This window comes from Aquarana catesbeiana, linkage group LG06, assembly GCF_042186555.1.
Source record: "Aquarana catesbeiana isolate 2022-GZ linkage group LG06, ASM4218655v1, whole genome shotgun sequence".
In the NCBI taxonomy this organism is placed as follows: domain Eukaryota; kingdom Metazoa; phylum Chordata; class Amphibia; order Anura; family Ranidae; genus Aquarana; species Aquarana catesbeiana.
The window spans coordinates 13,060,500-13,079,751 of record NC_133329.1 but is presented as its reverse complement, the minus strand read 5'-3'; positions in this window follow the sequence as shown (position 1 = coordinate 13,079,751).

Below are 19,252 nucleotides of genomic sequence, written 5' to 3'. Positions count from 1 at the left end.
TGCAATCAACAGCAAGCTTCAACTCTGTGGATAAAACCATATAACCAATGGCCACGGCGGACCCGAGGTGTGCAGCTGCTGGGTAATACTCTCACCCCTCCCTCGGAAAGCCTCCGTTCCTCCGTGCGCTCGTAATCCTATCTTCCTGTGTGGCCGACAGCGTACACGTCACAACTCACAGCCACTCCTCCGACATGTTTCGTCATAGGTAGACTTATTCATGGGATTGGCTGTGTTCGCTGCCACTCAACCCTTATATCTGCTCCTAAATACACGCCCATTAGGTCGCGTACTGCGCATGCGCACACCTCGCGTCCCCGTGCAATGGATTCAATGATATCTAGTGAAGCAGACATAAGTTGGAATCGGGCACATAAATAACCTCTATAATAAACTACACAGTATAACGGAATCTTAGCAATCTTCCCAAATGATATACTTATGTAGGTAAGCCGCAATTAAATGGATATGTTAAGATACTGTTTCAATCATAACCAGCAATTACAGCGATCTTCCACAAGGCTGAGCAGCTGCATAACTAAGGAAATGATTCATACAGCAAACTCATTACAGAGTACAGAAGCTGAGAGCAAATACTACACAGCATACAGCCCACTCATTTCCTGGTCATAATTAAAACAAATATAAGCTAGTATAAGCCTAATTCATCCTGTATACCACATTTAAAATATACTCGGGATACATAAAAATACTGAACTAAAGCTCATTAAATTATCTATAAAAAAATAGCTCCTCCAATTAAAATATAAACTATATGATCTAATGTTGAATTACAATAAAGTAAATACATGTAAAAATTAGAAAATTTTAAATAAATTCTAAAAAAAAAAAATATATATCTATATTATATTAATAATATATAAGGGTTCCAATCTATTAAATCTAAAACTGATCGAGAATTCCATAAAATTGTGTATGACCCCTCAGGTAAGTGATATGCAAAGGTCCGTAACCTACCCTCTGTAGGTGTTTACTACACGGTATTTAGAAGGGTAATACCAAGAACACACATATACCAAATATATGATATAGAATGTATATATGAAAGAAGCAAATTCCCCTCTCTTCCCTCCTCTTTGGAACTAATACCTTTCCAAAATCTAATAGGGTATAACTACAGTGGTGCATTCTGCGACAAAAATTCCCACTACTCCCCAACTTCCCTCTAAGTTGGGTTGCAGTGCACTCATAAGTGGGGATCATTTCCTTAGTTATGCAGCGGCTAAGCCTTGTGGAAGATTGCTGTAATTGCTGGTTATGATTGAAACAGTATCTTAACATAAAAAAAAACTGTGTAGAAAACTCCTGCACTGTCAATGGGATCCTATACTAAGGGGACACTGCTGCAACACACAAGACTGCTCCAAAACAGACAAAACAATAGTAGACTAAGAGGGTGGTGGCTGCGCTGTGATAGAAAGGGGGGGGGGGGGGGCTAAACTAGATCAATAAATATCAAATGACCTGAAAATGTGAATAAATAATGTAAAAGCGTACTCACAAATGCAAATATATAAATAGAATGTACGCACAAACAAATATCACTAGATGATGTATAAAAAATTTCTGTGATCAAACCAAAATGAAAATAAAATTAAAATAAAGATAAACAAGGCTGGAAATGTATACCAGCAAAGAATGTGCAGGGGTATGTGAATCTGCTAAAAAAGGAGCATAAATCCGAAATCTATCATAATATCATGAAAAAGTTCTCCAATGAAATTACTAAAACCATGTGTATATAAATATAATAATCGACTGATGATATAGGTACACACGTGAATAATAATTGACAATGTGAATAAAGAGTAAGTATAAGTGTCCATAAAAATAGTCCCAGTGATTGGTGTTATTGACCCGGCGAAAAAATACAATAGAAAAAATAAAAATAAAATTCACAAGATGACGACAGTCCCACCACCAAATGTGACAATCCTGGATATAGATAAGATGATGATGAACCAGGGGGAAGGAAAAAACAGTGTGCTGACAGGTGGGGGCACCTTCGTGTTCCCAGGCCCCTTACCTTACAACTGTAAGGTATACAGCATATGCAGAGGAGGCCCCGCAAACGGGGAAGTCCAACGGTACAGCAAGTGGCGTTGACCGGTGATGCCGTATATCATATGTAGAAAACAAAGAACGAATGGTATATAGTATGATACCGTTTGATGTAAAGATACAGGTGGGGGAGAGGGGGGAGGGGGGGTTGCACTCACTTTTAGACAATGAGCGCACGCCTCAACCCACGAGCGCCAAGCTCGTATAATCCCAGGCTCTGGATCTTCTAAGGGACTCTCCCTGCTTCCAGTTTCACCACCCGTTGTGCAGAGTTGTTTAGTGCGGTATATAAAAAACAGAAACCGCACATAGCATAATCCCGTATGTCATGTAATTTATTGAAACACTCATAAAAGTTCATGCACTTACATTTAAAAACAGCTGGGGGGTAAAACATCCACAAGCGCCAAGCTCGTCACATCCAGCTAGTGTGTGGCAGCGTACCGTGCTCCTGACGCGTATCGTCTTCTCCTTCTTCACTTATACATTGCTGTTTGGCTTTGGGACATGAACATCCCTTTCCACACCTTAACATCTTAACATATCCATTTAATTGCGGCTTACCTACATAAGTATATCATTTGGGAAGATTGCTAAGATTCCGTTATACTGTGTAGTTTATTATAGAGGTTATTTATGTGCCCGATTCCAACTTATGTCTGCTTCACTAGATATCATTGAATCCATTGCACGGGGACGCGAGGTGTGCGCATGCGCAGTACGCGACCTAATGGGCGTGTATTTAGGAGCAGATATAAGGGTTGAGTGGCAGCGAACACAGCCAATCCCATGAATAAGTCTACCTATGACGAAACATGTCGGGGGCGTGGCTGTGAGTTGTGACGTGTACGCTGTCGGCCACACAGGAAGATAGGATTACGAGCGCACGGAGGAACGGAGGCTTTCCGAGGGAGGGGTGAGAGTATTACCCAGCAGCTGCACACCTCGGGTCCGCCGTGGCCATTGGTTATATGGTTTTATCCACAGAGTTGAAGCTTGCTGTTGATTGCACGATTTCTGCTGTTCTATACTTTTATACAATGTGAGTGCTATGTGTGAGGATTGCAGTGATTTTAATAAATTGTGATTGCTGATTTACACTATTGGAGCATTTATTTTCTTTTATGTGGATCCATTGAATACCATCACCGTGAACATCGTATATATTATTTACCCTGGAGTGTGGTAAAGAAAGCGTGTTTTGCCTTGCATGAGAATGCTGGCATTCCATATCGGTGAGTGTATGTCTGGAGAGTGTGGTTCACTAGCACGGTGGTGAGGTGGAAGACGCACGGAGTCACTCATCAGTGGACAACAATCACTGAGAAATCATTTGTGTGGGACACCTGATTTTTTATTCGTCACCAATTTATTTATCACTTGCAGCTTGTTTGGAGGCTGTCTTATAGTTTTTGGACTTTATATGGAGTGTTGATTTTTGTAGCATGGATTGAAACATTTGCACATATGTTTTTGTATATTTATATAGTCACATATATACTTATATTTTATTTTCACAGGCTTTATGCTATTTGGTTCACTGTTAAATGAGTGTGCTACACTTAGGTGATTAGTTTATTAATAGAGGTTACCACCACGATTGTATACTGCAAGGTATACTCTTATTGTTTCTGAGCGCCGTCTATTTATCCTACGTGTCGGTTTACCATTTTGGTTCCTAACCGGCATTTAGGATTAAATTAACAGCTGATTCATATTTTGATTTAAAGGGGGCAGCTCGACATTTTCTGTTGTTCACCAGTTTATTATTATAAACTTACTATTATTTTAGTATTGGTTTGCATTTATCAAGCATTCTTGAGGTTCAATTCGGGTGTCAGTAGCGCGGTGGAAGTGTTCTTGGTGCAGAGGGCGTTAGCATATAGGATACCTATTTTTACTGTTATTAAAAATAACCAAAAAAAAACCTCCCAAAAAAAACCCTTTTATATCACTTTAATTCTTAACAACGTGCTTCTAGAAGTGAAAAGTGAAAACATACATAAGGTGTGTGGGGAATAATAGGCCTGATCTTTATCCTGTCCCTACCCCTTATTCTGACACCAAACTAACCCAACTCAACCATACCATCACCATACCCCCCAAACCCAAACAATTGGCCTTAACCCATAACCTAACCCAGTGTTTCTCAACTCCAGTCCTCAAGGCGCCCCAACAGGTCATGTTTTCAGGCCTTCCATTATTTTGCACATATGATTTGATCACTTTCACTGCCTTAGTAATTACCACAGCCGTTTTATCTGAGGGAAATCCTGAAAACATGACCTGTTGGGGCGCCTTGAGGACTGGAGTTGAGAAACACTGACCTAACCCTTAAAATATGCCCTTGCATTAAACCAACCCCAACCCTATCTTCAACCACTTAGTTACCGGGCACTTAAACCCAGGGCCAGATTAAGAGCAACATGGGCCTGGCGCTAAGGATTTTGGTGGGCCTTTTTATGAAAATAAATAAAATGAAAACGCAAACAATTTTTTGTTGAATTAAATTAAAGAGGAGGGGGGGGGGGTGATAGAGAGATAGGGGGCTGAAAAAAGAGGGGATGAGAGGGAGGGGAAAAGAGAGAGAAAGGGGGTGAATGAGAGAGAGAGGAGGTGAGAAAAAGGGGAATAGAGAGAACAGGGTGAAAGAGAGAGAAGGTGATAGGAAAGATGGGGTTGAAGGGGGCGAGAGAGAGAGAATGGGGGATGAAGGGGGTAAGAGAGAGAACAGGGTGAAAGAGAGAGAAGGGGGGGTGAGTCTGTGGGGGCACAGCATAGTACATTACACGGGGGGGGGGATAGCACTGTACATTACAAGGTAGGCACAGTACATTACATAGTTGGCACTACACATTACATGGTGGATACAGCACATTACACTGTTGGCACTGCCCAATACAGCACATTACAAGGTGGGCACAGTACATTATATAGTGGGCACAGCACATTACATGGCAGGCACAGCACATTACACTGTTGGCACTGCCCAATACAGCACATTACAAGGTAGGCACAGTACATTATATGGTGGGCACAGCACATGACATGGTTGGTACTGCACAGCACATGCACACGGTGGGCACAGGACCTTATATGGTGGGCACAGGACCTTATATGGTGGGCACAGCACATGACATGGCGGGCACAGCTGAGCATGTTACATGGTGGGCACTGCACGTTACAAGTGGGCACTGCACAGCACATTATATGGTGGGCACAGCATATTATATGGTGGGTACTGCACATGGCATGGTGGGCACTGCACAGCACATGATATGGTGGGCACTGCATGGCACAGCACATTACATTGTGAGCACAGCACATTAATTGGTGGACACCGCACATGACATGGTGAGCCCTGCATAGCGCATTCCATTGTGGGTACTGCACGGCACAAGCCATGGTGGACAATGTACAGCACATTACATGGTAAGCACTGCATGGCGCAGCACATGACATGGTGGGCACTGCTGAACAGCCCAACACATTGCACAGTGGGCACAACACATGACAGGGTGGGCACAGCACATGACATGGTGGGCACTGCAATGCACAGCACATTACATGGTGGGCACAGCACATTACATGGGGGGCACTGCAATGCACAGCAAATGACATAGTTGGCACAGCACATTACATGGGGGGCATTGCAATGCACAGCACATGACATGGTGGGCACTGCAATGTACAGCACATTACATGGTGGGCACAGCACATTACATGGGGGCACTGCAATGCACATGACATGGTGGGCACAGCACATTACATGGTGGGCACTGCAATGTACAGCACATGACATGGTGGGCACAGCACATTACATGGGGGCACTGCAATGTACAGCACATGACATGGTGGGCACAGCACATTACATGGGGGCACTGCAATGTACAGCACATGACATGGTGGGCACAGCACATTACATGGGGGCACTGCAATGCACATGACATGGTGGGCACAGCACATTACATGGGGGCCACTACAATGCACATGACATGACATGCTGGGCACAGCACATTACATGGGGGCACTGCAATGCACATGACATGGTGGGCACTGGGCACATTACATGGGGGGAAGCAGCAGTCTTTCCCCTAGCACAATAAAACACCTCCCTAACAAATGTACTAACCTTATTTCAACAACAGTATGGGAGATGTCCTTCCTCCCGGGCTCCTGCTGGTTAGGAGAACATCAGCGCCCCTCCCCCAGACACTGAGGATCTGTGTGAGTGGAACAGATCCTGTGATAGGAGTCAGGCATCGGTAGAGACAGGACTCAGCTGCACTGACTCTTGTCTCCTCAATGTGTGCACAGAGGGCTCCTCTTCCTTCAGGAAGGCACACAGATATTCATAAGCCACTGCCATGGGCCTATATTGAGGGAGGGGCCTGGAGCTGCAGCTCCACCAGCCCCTATGTTAATCCGGCCCTGCTTAAACCCCCTTCCTGCCCAGACCAATTTTCAGCATTCGGCACTGTTGCACTTTGAGTGACAATTGCGCGGTCATGCTGCACTGTACCCAGATGACATTTTTTTTCACACAAATTGAGCTTTCTTTTGGTGGTATTTAATCACTACTGGGGTTTTTATTTTTTGCTAAACAAACAAAAAAAGGCAGATTGGCATTGATAGGTGGCACTAAGGGGCACTGATGAAGCGGCACTGGTGGGCACTGATGAGGCAGCACTGATAGGTGGCACTGGTGATCACTGATAAGTGGCACTGATGGGCACTGGTAGGTGACACTGATAGGCCAGCACTGATAGGTGGCACTGATAATGAGGCACTGATTGGCAGCACTGGTGGGCATTGATAGGTGGCACTGGTGGGCACTGGTAGGTGGCAGTGGTGGGCACTGCATAGCAGCAGTTGGTCTGGAGTATACGGGACCGATGTCCGGTTTACTCCAGACGGTAAGTTTTTTTTCCTCATTTCTCATGCTGAAAAAAAAGCAGATTACCGTCTTCTGTCTACATCACGTGATCGGCTGTCATTGACTGACAGCTGATTACATGGTAAGGGGCCGGGACTCGCTGATCACAGAGCGTGCGGCCCACAGGGGACACGCAGGCAGGTCATGCATGGGAGGACGTACATGGATGCCCTCCCGGCAATTTAGGCCCGTGCTGTAGCCGTCTTTCGACTATAGACCCTAAACCTTATGCCCCGTACACACGGTCGGATTTTCCGATGGAAAATGTCCGATCGGAGCGTGTTGTCGGAAATTCCGATCGTGTGTGGGCGCCATCGGACATTTTCCATCGGATTTTCCGACACACAAAGTTGGAGAGCAGGAGATAAAATATTCCGACAACAAAATCCGATCGCGTCAATTCCGACCGTGTGTGGCCTGTTCCGACGCACAAAGTGCCACGCATGCTCAGAAGAAATTCCGAGACGGGACAGCTCGTTCTGGTAAACTTAGCGTTCGCAATGGATACAGCACTTTTGTCACGCTGCAATGTTAAAAATGGTTTAATACAGCGCACTCTCTTCTTCTTTATAATGTGACAAGAATTAAGTAGTTTTGCTGCTCATATTCACACACACTTCTCACAAACTTATTTCGTTACTATTTATCGTGATTCCCTCAATATATTTTGATTTCTCACATCTGACAACATATTTTTGTTTATTTTTTATATTTTTTTTGGCTTTAATGTAGATTCTTTTTTTGTGTTTGTATTTTTTTGAAGGGGTTTTTTTTTTTTTTGGATTTTGATTTGTACTCCCTAAAATGTATGTGTGTGTTTTTTGTGACAAGTTCCCACAACACCATTGATATGTTGTTCTATTTAATCTGTAGGAGATTGTTTGGTGTTGTTGTCCCTTGTTAATTTCACATTTTATGTTAGAAATGTACCTGAATCGTCACCAACAAACTGTCCTTTTTGGATGAAAACACACACAGGAGAGTAGAATTTACCTAAAAAATTTTATTAAGGGCTCACAACTAAACAAAGAGGGAGGCAACGCTGGAGAAACTGCAGAAGTGGGCGAAGCCTTGGACCCCCAGGGCAGACATCAACTTTTTTTAATCAAAATTGGTGGCCTGAGGAGTCCTTATCTAAGGGAGGGCAGTCTGGTCCAGAAGTCCCAGAGATCCGGAAAGCAGCAGATGACATCTGTGTCCCCAGGCTGTGGTCATACGAGAGACTGCATCTTCTGTCAGACCAGACTGAACCCAGGGCAATCACTCTTTGGTCTTCCTTCCACGCCTCCTTCCACGCGGTGGCTCTGGTGGTGGAGTTGTGGCAGCAGGAGGAGGGGGAGGATGGTCCAACTCAATGACGTCGGTCTTGGGTGTTAGTTCCCCACTCACCCCCTTACGTAGGACTTTATAAATAAGGTCCTCACAGAGCCTGCGTTGACCCTCCTGCATGCCCTGCAATTTGGTGGCAGCCATGCAGGCAAAGGCCTCTTCAGGAGTTGATAAGGCTCTGAGGGATGCCGAAGCCTCCTGGATCAGCCTGTACGCTGAATCCTGCACGTGACTCGGAGTGGCCTTCCTGGCTCGTTTATATGGCAGGCGGAGGGGAGGGACCTGAGACTCAGTCAGGCTGCGACTGGTCCCAGGCTTCTCTTGGCTAACACTTAGCCCCGCCTCCTCCTGGCTGCCACTAATCCCCTCCTCCTCCTGACTGCCACATTCCACAACCTCCTCCTGGCTGAGGTCTTCCTGTGTATGAAAAAGGGACATAGTTTTAGTATTTTTTCAATCAATCACACACAATTTTCACCTCCTGACTGCTGCAAATTGAATGTTAACAAATATAACAGACTATCCTTCTGAGCCCAGCATTTTTCATTCTTGTCCCAATTTTGGGTGCCCACTACTGTCTATTGATATGTAAAACACTTTTTTTAATCAGCAATTAGTGATCAATAATAACATCTAGTAAACATAATTTATTTATTGCCCAGAAATCTGTAGAAGAATGCTATACCTGACTCCAGCTGGGCTCCTCCACTTCTTCCTGGCTGGAAGGCCCAGGTTGGACATCGGAAGCCTCAGCTGGTATGGAAGGAAGAGTAGAGAGGGATTCCCTGACTTCCCAGAAATCGCAGTCTCTCATAGTACCACAGCCTGGGGACATAAACGTCATCTGCTGCAGCTCCGGATCTCTGGGAATCTGTGACCTTCTTGCGCTCCCTAAGATAAGTGCTCCTCAGGCCACCAATTTTAGCTTTTAAATAAGGGATGGTTGCTGTGGGGACCACCGGCTTCACCAACTCCAGCAGTTTCTCCAGCGCTGCCTGCCTCTTCTGTTTGTGGTTATAGTGGGGGTGTCTCACTTGCCACAGACAGGGCAGATCTCTGTACTTGTCAATAAACAGGGGCAGGAAATTGTGGTCGTTGAACCCATCCATTTTCTCTGCAAGACACAACACAAGACAAACCCTAATGTCAGGCCAAACTCCCCTAATCTTGTTACAATATAGGCTTCCATTTCGAAGCAGTATAGGCCCAAGTTTAGATCCTACCTTCGTTAGCACGATCAGCGTCTCCGATGCTCCTTCCTCCGCTCACAGATCGTACGTAAGACGCGCGCGTTACGATTTATACACACTGCGCATGCGTATAACTCCGCCCGCCCCTGACGTTCTTTCTAGTCTATTCCCCGCCCCTTTTCGTTCGGCGCAGTGGAGGAAGAGCACATGGCGGATAGACAGCAGGATCGTGCTAATTGTAGCAACGAGGAGGAGGAGGAGGAGGAAAGGCCGGAGCCTGAATCGTCCCGATCCAGAAGGAGATTAAAGGACTCAAATATGTCCTTTGGGGAGATGTTGGAGATGGTGGACATCCTGAAGAAGGCCGACTATGATGGAAAGTATGGGCCTTACCCCAACCCCAATGTCAGAAAGGCCAAGATCATGGCGAAAGTGGTCAGGAGTCTGCACCGGAAATTCGGGGTACGACGATCGAAAGATCAGCTCAGGAAGCGGTGGTCAGACCTCAAATTACGAGAACATGAGCAGTACAGAAAGATCCGGAGAGTGCTGAAAAAAAGTAAGTAGTTGTGCTGTGTTCATATTCTTTATGTTTATTACGTTCGTGCTGCTCCATGTGCTTTTAGGAACTGTTGTACAGTTTAAAATGGCAACTTTCATGTTCATGGGCACATTATTCGTTCGGATCACACATTTTTATTTTGGACTATAAAATACCATTGTTTAGCCCATATGCATTTGGCCACCATTTTGACGCCCTATACTTGTCTTCAAAGAATTGGGTTGTGTAGATGGCTTTGTTACTAGAATGAAATGCAAACTAGATTGTGTGTAAGGAGAGGACACTCAGCAGCAGTTTTCACATCTGGACACTGGAGCACTAGTGTGGGACAAAAGAACACCATTTTTATTAGGGGGGCCACACAGGTGCTCCAGTGTATACTATAGGGGGGTCTCCATCTGTGAAGCTTGTACCAAACAGGTAAAGTATTGCAGGTTGACAAAGGGCACTAAAAAAGCTACATCTTGGAACTCGGCTAAGATAGACAATTGTACCCCACTTCCAAGCAATGTTTCATCTTTATAGTTCTGCCATCAAATATCTGTGTGCTAATTATACCATTTTTGTTTTACATAGGGGAGAAAAGACTCGGAGGACACCCCTCATCCGAGGAGACCAGAGCCCCCCCCCTCTGGAAGAAGGGGAAATCCCCCCAACACAAGATGAGCAGGAGGATGAAGACGTGGTGGAACTAGTCACCACAACAGGTGAGTGTCTGCAACCACAGGCTCAGATAAGAGATGGATGGCGGCATTTTTTTTAGACCTAATTTATTTTGGGTTTCCTTTCTTTTTAGGTGATCGTGAGGTTGTGGATGAAGATCCTTTCACATCCGAAAGTGCCCAGATCGTGATTGGGGAGATCATGGGGCGTAATTTACAATTGGAAAACATCAAGCAAAACATCAATGATGTTATTCCAAAATATAAAAACATCATTGATGTTTTGGGGCGAGTTTAAAACCCCTCCAAATCACTTTCTTCTTTTGTGTGCTACAATGTGCGAAATGTTTTTGTGATTTTTCCCAAAGCCAAATTTGGAGGATGCACACAGTGTGTCAACATGTGCTATCTGCCATCACGGGAGATCAATGGACGCGTTTTGGGGGTGCAACCCCTTCCTCAATAATAAAGTAGCGGTGAGGAAGGGCTTTCTCCCCCAAAACACATCCCTTGATCCCCCGTGATGGCAGATAGCACATGTTGACATTGTGAAATTTGTGTGCATCTTCCAAATTTGGCTTTTCCAGGGGTGATTTCCCCCCATCTGAACACAATATCAAACACAGTTCCTAAATACTCATGTCTGATATTGCCTTCCAGTTCTACCAAATGTGAACTTTGTAAGATCAAGATTTGTGTCTTTCTTGTGGGTTTTACACAGGCCTGTTTTCTATAAAATGCACATTTTGATTTTGGATAATGACACCACAAAAATTGTTATACAACAAACATGTTGGTTTGTTTGAAAAACCTTTGGTAAATGCACATGTGATTGTGCTGGTATTAAAAAGATTGTTAATCACGAATGTGTGGATTATTGTCTCAACGCTACAACACTTTTTGGGTGATGTAATTGTTGTTTGATGAGAAAATGGGGGTTATTTCCTAAGGGGAAATCCACTTTGCACTACAAGTGCTGTTTCAGTGCAGTTGCAAGTGCACTTGTAGTGAAAAGTGTCTTTGCATTTAGTAAATAACAGCCAACAGTGCTTTGTATAAGGTTACACAATCACGACATTTTCTGCACTCCACACATTTCTGTCAGGGTCAGCTAAAACAAACACAAGCAGTAAATGTCCACAAAGAAGAGCCTGGGGGGAGATGCCTGTCGAGAACTTGAGGTCCTGCAGGCTTCTCCCTGTCACCAAATACCGCAAGGTAGCGACCAGCCTCTGCTCCGGAGTGATGGCTTGCCTCATGCAGGTATCCTGCCTGCTGATATAGGGGGTCAGCGAAGCCAACAAACGGTGAAATACGGGGCCCGTCATCCTGAGAAAGTTCCTGAAATCATCAGGATTATTCTCACGGATCTCACGGAGCAAAGGCATATGAGAGAACTGGTCACGCTGAAGCAACCAATTCTTGGTCCATTAACTCCTCCCCACCCTGTTCATGGACTGGACTTGTGTCAAGGTCAGGACCCCAACACCAAGCCCCCACACAGCACGAACTCTACGAGGAGTACGCATACGAAACATGGCTAGAAAACGGTCGGCTGCTCAGAACGAAGTAACAGAACTCACTGAAGAACAGCAAGGCCTGTGAAGAGCGACCTGAAAAACAGCAACGAGCGGACAAGATTACATAGTTACATAGTAGTAAGACAAAGACAATTCCATAGCTCAACTCACCAACCAGTCTGCTGACCAACCAAATTAGCCTGTCTAACCGTATGTTAAAAGCAGGGGTTTAGTTAGCACACATTTGCAAACGCATGTGAAAGCTGCAAGGCCTCGTCAAGGCACCCTGTATACTTGCAGTCCTAACACTACTAAATTTATAAGTGTCTCCATAGTGGAAGCACATGCATTGAATGGATAGGTGTAGGCAGGTGAGCCTGGAGGCGGCCCAAGCCCCCTTAAAGGGACAGGAGCACACTGGACACCCAGCAAGAGCACAATGGCAGCAAAGGTGTCCAGTGTGTCCCTGACCCAAATTTACGTACAGTAACAAAACACTGGCCACCGCCCACACCCATAACTGGCCTTCACAGTAAGGAGCACATGGAGGGCATATACATGTAAGACAAAGACAATTCCATAGCTCAACTCACCAACCAGTCTGCTGACCAACCAAATTAGCCTGTCTAACCGTATGTTAAAAGCAGGGGTTTAGTTAGAACACATTTGCAAACGCATGTGAAAGCTGCAAGGCCTCGTCAAGGCACCCTGTATACTTGCAGTCCTAACACTACTAAATTTATAAGTGTCTCCACAGTGGAAGCACATGCATTGAATGGATAGGTGTAGGCAGGTGAGCCTGGAGGCCGCCCAAGCCCCCTTAAAGGGACAGGAGCACACTGGACACCCAGCAAGAGCACAATGGCAGCAAAGGTGTCCAGTGTGTCCCTGACCCAAATTTACGTACAGTAACAAAACACTGGCCACCGCCCACACCCATAACTGGCCTTCACAGTAAGGAGCACATGGAGGGCATATACATGTAAGACAAAGACAATTCCATAGCTCAACTCACCAACCAGTCTGCTGACCAACCAAATTAGCCTGTCTAACCGTATGTTAAAAGCAGGGGTTTAGTTAGCACACATTTGCAAACGCATGTGAAAGCTGCAAGGCCTCGTCAAGGCACCCTGTATACTTGCAGTCCTAACACTACTAAATTTATAAGTGTCTCCACAGTGGAAGCACATGCATTGAATGGATAGGTGTAGGCAGGTGAGCCTGGAGGCGGCCCAAGCCCCCTTAAAGGGACAGGAGCACACTGGACATAGTTACATAGTAGGTGAGGTTGAAAAAAGACACAAGTCCATCAAGTCCAACCTATGTGTGTGATTATGTGTCAGTATTGCATTGTATATCCCTGTATGTTGTGGTCATTCAGGTGCTTATCTAATAGTTTCTTGAAGCTATCAATGCCCCCCGCTGAGACCACCGCCTGTGGAAGGGAATTCCACATCCTTGCCGCTCTTACAGTAAAGAACCCTCTACGTAGTTTAAGATTAAACCTCTTTTCTTCTAATTTTAATGAGTGGCCACGAGTCTTGGTAAACTCTCTTCTGCGAAAAAGTTTTATCCCTATTGAGGGGTCACCAGTCCGGTATTTGTAAATTGAAATCATATCCCCTCTCAAGCGTCTCTTCTCCAGAGAGAATAAGTTCAGTGCTCGCAACCTTTCCTCATAACTAAGATCCTCCAGACCCTTTATTAGCTTTGTTGCCCTTCTTTGTACTCGCTCCATTTCCAGTACATCCTTCCTGAGGACTGGTGCCCAGAACTGGACCGCATACTCTAGGTGCGGCCGGACCATAGTCTTGTAGAGCGGGAGAATTATCGTTTTATCTCTGGAGTTGATCCCCCTTTTAATGCCAATATTCTGTTTGCTTTGTTAGCAGCAGCTTGGCATTGCCTGCCATTGCTGAGCCTATCATCCACTAGGACCCCCAGGTCCTTTTCCATCCTAGATTCCCCCAGAGGTTCTCCCCCCAGTGTATAGATTGCTTTCATATTTTTGCCACCCAAATGCATTATTTTACATTTTTCTACATTGAACCTCATTTGCCATGTAGTCGCCCACCCCATTAATTTGTTCAGGTCTTTTTGCAAGGTTTCCACGTCCTGCGGAGAAGTTATTGCCCTGCTTAGCTTAGTATCATCTGCAAATACAGAGATTGAACTGTTTATCCCATTCTCCAGATCGTTTATGAACAAATTAAATAGGATTGGTCCCAGCACAGAACCCTGGGGCACCCCACTACCCACCCCTGACCATTCTGAGTACTCCCCATTTATCACCACCCTCTGAACATGCCCTTGTAGCCAGTTTTCAATCCATGTACTCACCCTATGGTCCATGCCAACAGACCTTATTTTGTACAGTAAACGTTTATGGGGAACTGTGTCAAATGCTTTTGCAAAATCCAGATACACCACGTCTACGGGCCTTCCCTTATCTAGATGGCAACTCACCTCCTCATAGAAGGTTAATAGATTGGTTTGGCAAGAACGATTCTTCATGAATCCATGCTGATTACTGCTAATGATATCGTTCGTATTACTAAAATCCTGTATATAGTCCCTTATCATCCCCTCCAAGAGTTTACATACTATCGATGTTAGGCTAACTGGTCTGTAATTCCCAGGGATGTATTTTGGGCCCTTTTTAAATATAGGTGCTACATTGGCTTTTCTCCAATCAGCTGGTACCATTCCAGTCAGTAGACTATCTGTAAAAATTAGGAACAACGGTCTGGCAATCACTTGACTGAGTTCCCTAAGTACCCTCGGATGCAAGCCATCTGGTCCCGGTGATTTATTAATGTTAAGTTTCTCAAGTCTAATTTTAATTCCGTCCTCTGTTAACCATGGAGGTGCTTCCTGTGTTGTGTCATGAGGATAAACACTGCAGTTTTGGTTACTGAAGCCCCCCGATTCACTCGTGAAGACTGAGGAGAAGAATAAATTCAATACCTTTGCCATCTCCCCATCCTTTGTAACCAGATGTCCTTCCTCATTCTTTATGGGGCCAATATGGTCTGTCCTCCCTTTTTTACTGTTTACATACTTAAAGAATTTCTTGGGATTTTTTTTGCTCTCCTCCGCTATGTGTCTTTCATGTTCTATCTTAGCTGTCCTAATTGCACCTTTACATATCCTGTTGCATTCTTTATAAAGTCTGAATGCTGAGGATGATCCCTCAACCTTGTATTTTTTGAAGGCCTTCTCCTTTGCTTTTATATGCATTTTTACATTGGAGTTAAGCCATCCAGGACTTTTGTTCGCTCTTTTAAATTTATTACCCAATGGGATACATTGGCTAATGCCCTTATTTAATATGCTCTTAAAGCAAACCCATCTCTCCTCCGTATTCTTTGTTTCTAATATTTTATCCCAGTTTATGCCTTTTAGCAAGGTTTGTAGTTTAGGGAAGTTGGCTCTTTTGAAATTCAGTGTCTTTGTATTCCCTTCATGTCTCCTATTTGTGTGATTTATACTGAAACTAATTGACCTGTGATCACTGTTACCTAAATTGCCCCGTATTTCCACATCTGTGATCAGGTCTGTATTGTTGGTAATCAGTAGATCTAGTAATGTTTTATTTCTAGTTGGTGCGTCTACCATCTGACCCATAAAATTGTCCTGCAAGACATTAAGGAACTGGCGAGCCTTAAATGAATGTGCGGTTCCCTCCGCCCAGTCTATGTCTGGATAATTAAAATCCCCCATTATGATAACACTTCCCATCCTTGCTGCTAATCCAATTTGTGATAGGAGATCCGTCTCCACTTCCTCCCTCAGGTTTGGGGGCCTATAGCATACTCCCAGTATTATTTTCCCCTTAGCTTTATCCCTTTGGAGCTCTACCCATAAGGATTCCACCTCCTCTCTAGCTCCCTCAGTGATGTCATCTCTCACATTCACTTGTACAATATTCTTGATATATAGGCATACCCCTCCCCCTTTTTTACCCTCTCTATCCTTGCGGTATAGGGTATACCCTTGAATGTTTGCCAGCCAATCATGAGAGCTGTTGAACCAGGTCTCTGAAATTCCCACAAAATCCAAATCCTCCTCGTACAACAGTATCTCTAGTTCACCCATCTTGTCCGCCATGCTCCTGGCATTGGTGAACATGCCACATAGTTTAGACCGGTCGCATATTGTCCTCGTATTGGGTGTTTCGAGATTGCAACTAGGACTTGCTACTATACTCACCTTGTGTTTTTGTGCTTTGGTTAACCTACCACTAATGCCCCCAATACTACCCTCTGGAATATCTTCCGCGCTGGCTATCTCACAGAAAGATCACACAGAAAACTCCGATACGAACTGACTGCACGCACTGAAGAGCAAATACAAACCCACAAGCACAAACTGAACGTCAGAAAACGATCTGAAACCACGAGTCTGAAAAAGCGCGAATCGTCTCTCACCAAACTTTTACTAACACGAGATTAGCAAAAGGAGCCCAAAGGGTGCCGCGCTTGGTTCTGAACCGGCCTTTTCTAGTCTCGTCGTACGTGGTGTACGTGACCACGTGGTTGTCGATCGGAAATTCCGACAACTTTGTGCGACCGTGTGTAGGCAAAACAAGTTTGAGCCAACATCCGTCGGAAAAAATCCTAGGATTTTGTTGTCGGAATGTCCGAACAAAGTCCGACCGTGTGTACGGGGCATATTAGGGCGTACACACGGTCGGACTTTGTTCGGACATTCCGACAACAAAATCCTAGGATTTTTTCCGACGGATGTTGGCTCAAACTTGTCTTGCATACACACGGTCGCACAAAGTTGTCGGAAAATTCGATCGTTCTAAACGCGGTGACGTAAAACACGTACGTCGGGACTATAAACGGGGCAGTGGCCAATAGCTTTCATCTCTTTATTTATTCTGAGCATGCATGGCACTTTCTCCGTCGGATTTGTGTACACACGATCGGAATTTCCAACAACGGATTTTGTTGTCGGAAAATTTTATCTCCTGCTCTCCAACTTTGTGTGTCGGAAAATCCGATGAAAAATGTCCGATGGAGCCCACACACGGTCGGAATTTCCGACAACACGCTCCGATCGGACATTTTCCATCGGAAAATCTGACCGTGTGTACGGGGCATTACTGTGAAGAAACTTTTCTGTATATACATCTCCATATACGGAAAGGTTTCTTCACAGTAAGAGCTGTGAAAATGTGGAATAGACTCCCTCCAGAGGTGGTTCTGGACAGCTCAGTAGATTGCTTTAAGAAAGGTCTGGATTCTTTTCTAGGTGTACATAATATAACTGGGTACTGACATTTATAGGTAAAGTTGATCCACCCACATATGAACCACCCACACATGAACCACCCACACATGAACCAACCACACATGAACCACCCACACATGAACCACCCACACATGAAATGTGCACCAAGCCTGGGAGCCAGTGTCTTAACCACTTCCGGACTGCTCACCATTGTTATCCGTCGGTACTTTGAAGAGGAATATCATTGTTATGGTAGCAGCTAGGTGCCATAACCCCGGTATCCTCTTCTTCAGCGGGCGGTCCTCTTCAAGATAAAAGTGGTCTCTGCAGCGGATTCACCGCAAGATCACTTTTATCGGTGCTGGGAGAGGGCCCCCCCCTCCCGCTGCGTTCCGGTGCCCTCCGCTGCTTACGACAGCCGTCGGCAGCGGCGGAGGCGAACAGATGTTGTCCCTTGTGTAACATGGAGATGAGTGAGGAGAAGATGGCCCCCACCCGTCTCCATATCATTGCAGGGCGGAAGCGACGTCAAAACGTCACTTCCACCCATAGCTCTTAAAGGGTCATTTTTTTTTTTTTGTATTTTTTTTAAATGACATTTTTTTTTTAATAGCATTTTAGTGTAAATATGAGATGTGAAGTCTTTTTGACCCCAGAGCTCATATTTAAGAGGTCCTGTCATGCTTTTTTTCTATTACAAGGGATGTTTACATTCCTTGTAATAGGAAAAAAAGTGATACAATTTCTTTTTTAAAAGAACAGTGTAAAAATAAAAAATAAAAGGTAAAATAAATAAGAAAAAAAGAAACTAAGTTTTAAATGCGCACCGTCCCGCCGAGCTCGCAGGCAGTAGTGCCCGCATATGAAAATGGTGTTCAAACCACACATGTGAGATATCGCCGCGATCGGTAGAGCGAGAGCAATAATTATAGTCCTAACTGAAAACATGCAACCTGTGGAATTTTTAAAACGTCGCCTATGGAGGTTTGTAAGGGTAAAAGTTTGCCTTCCACGAGCGGGCGCAATATTGAAGCGTGTTGGGTATCAATTTACTCGGCGCAACATTATCTTTCACAATATAAAAAAATTGGGCTAACTTTACTGATGTCTTATTTTTTAATTTAAAAAAGTGTATTTTTTCCAAAAGAAAAGTGCGCTTGTAAGACCGCTGCGCAAATACGGTGTGACAGAAAGTATTGCAACGACCGCCATTTTATTCTCTAGGGTGTTAGGAAAAAAAATGTATAATGTTTGGAGGTTCTAAGTAATTTTCTAGCAAAAAAAAAATGTTTTTAACTTGTAAACAACAAATCTCAGAAAGAGGCTCGGTCCTTAAGTGGTTAAAGAAACCCAAGATGGCCACCAGAGTCCCATGGGGTAGCATGGGTAGCTTCCCTGGTGTCTCAGGAAACCATAAAGCAGTGATGGCGAACCTTGGAACCCCAGATGTTTTGGAACAACATTTCCCATGATGCTCATGCACTCTGCAGTGTAGCCGAGCATCATGGGAAATGTAGTTCCGAAACATCTGGGGTGCCAAGGTTCGCCATCACTGCCATAAAGAAACCATTGTCACCTTGATTTCCTCTCTCTCTGCCTCTTCGGTGAAAAAAGTAAAGCGCACCTGCCTACATGTCTGATCTAAAAAAACAAATTTTCTTACAATTATTTTGCTTGCACCCAGATAAGACAGATGAGAACATGATCTGATCAGACGGAGAGGAACCAGA